Source organism: Sapajus apella, unplaced genomic scaffold (genome assembly GCF_009761245.1).
Source record: "Sapajus apella isolate SASKATOON/1434 unplaced genomic scaffold, GSC_monkey_1.0 scaffold6, whole genome shotgun sequence".
In the NCBI taxonomy this organism is placed as follows: Eukaryota; Metazoa; Chordata; class Mammalia; order Primates; family Cebidae; genus Sapajus; species Sapajus apella.
The window spans coordinates 60964412-60970139 of NW_022436946.1; the positions used below are offsets into that span (position 1 = coordinate 60964412).

The 5728-nt window shown below is 45.2% G+C and overlaps 1 long non-coding RNA gene across 1 annotated transcript in view; it reads right to left on the reverse strand.

Moving 5' to 3' along the window:
- Nucleotides 1–248: 248 nt before the first annotated feature.
- The window catches only part of LOC116549608, a 26822-nt gene continuing 21342 nt past the window's right edge, over nucleotides 249–5728 (reverse strand). The window contains exon 3 of the long non-coding RNA XR_004267963.1: nucleotides 249–1690. This is a non-coding gene — a long non-coding RNA (uncharacterized LOC116549608). The remainder of the gene's footprint in view (nucleotides 1691–5728) is intronic.

Genomic DNA, 5728 nt, shown 5'->3' on the forward strand with positions numbered 1-5728 from the left:
AGTGGCTCAAGCCTATAATCCTAGCACTTTGGAAGGCAGAGGCAGGCAGGTCACCCCAGGTCAGGAGTTCGAGACCTGCCTAGCCAACATGGCAAAACCTCATCTCTACTAAAAATACAAAAATAAGCTGGCCATGGTAGCATGTCTGTAATCCCAGCTACTCAGGAAGCTGAGGCAGGGGAATCACTTGAACCTGGGAGGCGGAGGTTGCAGTGAGTCAAGATCGTGCCATTGCACTCCAGCCTGGGCAACAAGAGTGAAACTCCAACTCAGGAGAAACAAAACAAAACAAAAAAAACCCCAGCATCATAAGCATAGCTCATTCCTAAAGGAAAAGATCACCCCTAATTTGAAAAGGTTTCTGAGCTCATGATCTTACTTTTCTTAGCTCATCATACATAAGCAATGTTTGGCTGCCCTCTACATTAATCAGCGCTTACAACATTCCTATGAAATAAGTGGATGAGGTGTATCATTAGCTCCATGTGGCAGATGGGGCAAACCAAACGTGGAAATTAAATGACTCACCTAAAGCCATCCAGAAGCCAATGGAGGAACCGAGATTAGAACCCACAAGCTTCTGTTTTCTGTGCAATCAACCCACAGTGCCCCAGTGTGAAGCTGAGCTTGCTCCCGGATTGCCACCTGAGACACTGGTCCCACTTAGTCACTAATGAGCAGCATCCTTGCTCTGGGTGCCAGGGTGGAGAAAGAAGTCACCAGAGCCATGTTTCCTATCCCTGAAGAAAGAAAAAAATCCAAACATCTTTCAACTTAAGTTTATTTTTGAAGTGCCCTTCTCAGTACGTAAATAGTAAGCAATTTGAGAAGGAGCTTTATATTAAAGAAAAATAAGGGATTAAAAGGGCAATTGCAGTGGGCTTTTTTCAGATTAAAGGGATGTGAAACATTTCTGTTCAATGGGCTTGGAATAAAGTTCAAATTCAGTTCATACGCTTATCTCCAGATTTCACTTTTTAAAGTACCTCAAACATAAACTCCCACTCCACTTGATCAAAAGCTTCTCCTGCTTCAAGAGACAGAGCAACAATCAGCCCCCTTGTTCATTTAGCCAAGTCAGTGTTCTTAATCAGCATAAAAAACATCAGGAGCCAACGGGTGGTTTTTTTAAATAAAAAGTGGTTCGATGAGGCTCCAGGCTGGTGGCAGCATTCTCAGCCCAGAGAAATAGGAGTCGAGTCCTCAGATACGCAAACAGGCCCAAGAACAGGGACCCACTCCTATAGCTGGTATTCTTCAAGCCTCAAGCCCTCTACTGTGTACTAACTTCATCTCCCTGCCTCTCCCTGCTCAGCATTCCACATTTCCCACCCATTTGGATCAAGATTCAGTGCCCGTTTCTCGCTCCCAAAAATATGTCATTTGGGATTTTCTTCCCTTCCCTCTGTCAACAATTTGGTGCAAAATCCTTTAGGTGGGGCAGAGCAGGATAACATCTGTGACTAATGGGGGAAGCCACCGTGGTACAGAGCTGGGTGCTGGAGCCCCAGCAGGGTGAGAAAAGTGTCTGCACAGGAGGGCTGCTTGCTGTGTGGGCTCAGAGCCTGAACAGGTGGGACAGGGTTCCTGCAGGTGCAGCCTGGCTTGGGGTGGCAGTGGAGTGGACATCCCCATGGAAGGGTGGCTGGGTATAAAGTTTCAGAGTCCAGGCAGAGTGGGAGGACTTTCCCTGGATAAGAGAACAGAAGGGGAATACAACAGTAGTTACACAGAGAAGATTAGTCAAATAAGTAACTTATTAAGGATAATGAAAGCCAGGTTTCTCACTGTTGGAGAAGGGAGTCACAAATATTGAAACAGAAACCTGGAATGAACCCTTAGTTGTCCAGTTGAAATTGGAAGTATCTAAATGATATTATGATCTTCAATATATTTATATAGATATAGGAATAAATATAGAAATGTGTGCATGCGTACTTACCTACATATTGTAGAAGGTAGAATAAGAGACCCCCAAAGATGCCTGCATCCTAATTTTGAAAACCTGTGAATATGTTACCTTACATGGCAAAACGGACTTCACAGGTGAGATTAAGTCAAGAACCTTAAGATAAGGTTATTCTGGTTTATCTGGGTGGGTCCAATATATTTACAAGAGTCCTTATAAGAGGGAGGCAGAGGCTGGGCACTGTGCCTCACATCTATAAACCTGGCACTTCAGGAGCCTGAGGTGGGACAATCACTTGAGCCCAGGAGTTTGAGACCATTCTGGACAATTCGGTGAAACCCCATCTCTACTAAAAATACAAAAATTAGCCTGGCATGGTGGCGCACACCTGTAGTCCCAGCTACTAGAGAAGATGAGCTGGGAGGATCACCTGAGCCTGGGAGGTGGCGGCTGCTGTGATTGGACCACTGCACTACAACCTGGGCAATGGGAGTGACACCCTGTCTCAAAAAAAAAAAAACAAAAAAAAAAACAAAAAAAAAAAAACCAGGGAGGGAGGAGGATCAGATTCAGAGAAGGAGACAAGACAACAGAAGCGGAAGTGAAAGAGACAGATGTTAATTTGAGAATACTATGCTGTTAGCGCTGAAAATGGAGGAAGGGACCACAAGCTAAGGAAGGCAGGCAGCTTCTAGAAGCTGGAACAATGAAGGGAAGGGATGCCTCTAGAGTCTCCAGAAGGAACAGCCCTGCTAACACCTTGATTTTAGGGCTTCTAACCTTCAGAACTAGAAGATGACAAATTTGTGCTGTTTTAAGCCATTAAGTTTGTGATACACCTACTGTTATATTGGCTAGTTCTGTCCAGTAAGCACTCTTGGGAGATGCAATACCCCAATAGCAATGAGCACACCTAGCTGCTAAATACCTTTCTCCATTAAAAGGAACCAAGCCTCTTCAGAGAAATGGCTGATTCAGGGCGGAGGAAGGGAAAATACAAGACAAGCCTGGAGTATGTTTTCTCTCTCTCTTTTTTTTTTTTTTTAGATGGAATTTTAGCTCTTGTTGCCCAGGCTGGAGTACAATGGCATGATCTCGACTCACTGCAACCTCCGCCTCCCGGGTTCAAGCAATTCTCCTGACTCAGCCTCCAGAGTAGCTGGAGGTGATGCATGTGCCACCACAAATGATGTGATCTTGGCTCACTGCAACCTCCGCCTCCTGGGCTCAAGTGCTTCTCCTGCCTCAGCCTCCTGAGTAGCTGGGAATACAGGCACGCCACCACGGCCAGCTAATTTTTGTATTTTTAGTAGAGACAGGGTTTTAACATGTTGGTCAGGCTGGTCTCACACTCCTGACCTCATGATCCGCCACCCTCAGCCTCCCAAAGTGCTGGGATTACAGGCATAAGCCACCACGCCCAGCCTAATTTTGTATTTTTAGTAGAGCTGGAGTTTCTCCATGTTGGTCAGGCTGGTTTCGAACTCCCAACCTCAGGCGATTCACCCGTCTTGGCCTCCCAAAGTGCTGGGATTACAGGTGTCAGCCACTGCACCCAGACGATCATTCCCATTTTATAGACATGAAGCTGAGGAATGGGGCAGTGAGCACACTTACCTAAGAGTCAGTGTGAATGAAGCTAGTCTTGCCCTGGAGCCTGTGCTGTATGTAGACCACATTGGACTTCAGGGTATCTATCTGGCCATGTACAGAGCTCCAAGGCTCACCAAATAGTAGCTACATATTATTAGCCATCTAGTCAACCCACTGAAGGTCTAGAGAAGCACACTGAGGCCCAGAGGGGTGAATGACCTCACCTGGATTACATAGATTATTCCCAGAAGAATTGGGTTAGAAGCAGGATCCCTGGTTGTCAGCCGAGCATGGAGCCTTCTCCCATGACACAGGGACTTGGCTCTGGTCTTCTATTGTAAATCACATAGTGTTTATCATATGACATCTGCAGGTTTGTTTAGGGGTAGTTAATGAAATTAGTCAGCGTTTCTCACAAATGGATCTCAGTGTCCATCCCATCCAGACAATTATGTTGACTATGCTCAGGCTAAGTTAATACACCAGTAATAACTACCGTGAAAGATGAAAGCTAAAGAAAGAGATGAAAACTAAAGAAGGGAGTGGGGGAGAAGAAGAAGAGGAGGAGGAGGAAGAGGAGGGAGGAGGAGGAAGAGGAGGAGAAAAGATACTGAAGGCTCAGTAAGGTTCAGTTTTTTCCCCATAACTTTTAACAAAATGGGAGTCTCTCCTAGAATGTTAACATCTGCTGGATGTTATTAAATATCAATTTTCTAGCAACTGAACCATTGGACATTCTTGCCTAAGTGAAACAAACTCTACTTGTGCTTCTCCATGGGTACAGAGCTTTAATTAAAGGCATGTGATTAAATATTTTTCAGTTAACTTAGAAAAGAGAGCCACAAGATAGACAGTGGATTAACTGAATTTTTTTTAACTCTTGATCTTTCTGCATTTATTTTCAAGTTCATTTGTCATTTAATTTGTTGTCACAAAGATTTTAGATATTCCAGATTTCACATTAAATTTAAAATTAAACTAGCAATTTGCGGTTTATTCTCTGCCCTCCACCCTTTCAGGCAACAGTGAGGCAAGGCACTAACATGTTTCAGAAATTTGTTTAACAGAAAAAACAGTAATTTGTGCTGTCATCTCCTATGTGAAACAAACACCCCTGTGTCTGTCCTGTCTAGGAAGGGTGGAGGTGACCTCCTCCCTTAGAAGCCTCCTCCGTCCTGAGGTGTGGGGGAGGTTACCCAGGATGCACCTCTTTCAAACATCTTTAAAAGCCTAGTTTAAAAGCCTAGTTCTTCAAGTTTGGGGGACTATTTAACTGAGGCACGTAAAATGTGACTGTGAGCTGGGTGCAATGGCTCTCGCCTATAATCCCAACACTTTGGGAGGCTGAGGTGCAAGGATCATTTGAGCCCAGGAGTTTGTGACCAGCCTAGGCAACACGGCAAAACCTCAGCCCTATAAAAAATACAAAAATTAGCCGAGCATGGTGGCACGTGCCTGTAGTCCCACCTACCAGGGAGGCTGAGGTGGGAGAATCACCTGAGTCAGGAGAGAGAGGCTGTAGTGAGATATGTTCATGTCTATGTACTCCAGCCTGGGTGAAAGAGTTAGACTCCAGCCTGGGTGAAAGAGTTAGACTCCATCTCAAAAAAAAAAAAAAGTGAATTCATTCAGGCCAAATGAATGCCACCTGGTGAAATCCAGATTCTCTGACTCTTCCTTCAACACCTATTTGCTCTCCTGCTGAAGAGGTCCCCCAGGATTTGATCACAGATGGGTTGTCACAGTATCAGAGAACCCAAGCAACATTAGCATTCTAAGTATCAGAGCAATGACCATTGTTTGAGGGCCCACTGTGAGCCCCAAGCTTACTGTGTTATCCGATTCAGCATGAGTGGATCACCGTCTTAGAAATAGGATTGTCCAGGCTGACTGTGGTGGCTCATACCTGTAACCCCAGTACTTTGGGAGGCCGAGGAGGGTGGATCACTTGAGGCCAGGAGTTTGAGACCAGCCTGGCCAATATGGTGAAACCCTGTCTCTACTAAAAATACAAAAATTAGGCTGGCGTGGTGGCAGGTTTCTGTAATCCCAGAATCCTACTCGGGAGGCTGAGGCAAGAGAATCGCCTGACCCCAGGAGGCAGAGGCTGCAGTGAGCCGAGATCACACCATTGCACTCCAGCCTGGGTGACAGAGTGATACTGTCTGAGAAAATTTTAAAAAATAAAAAGAAAGAAAGAGAGAGAGAGAGGGAGGGAAGGAAGGA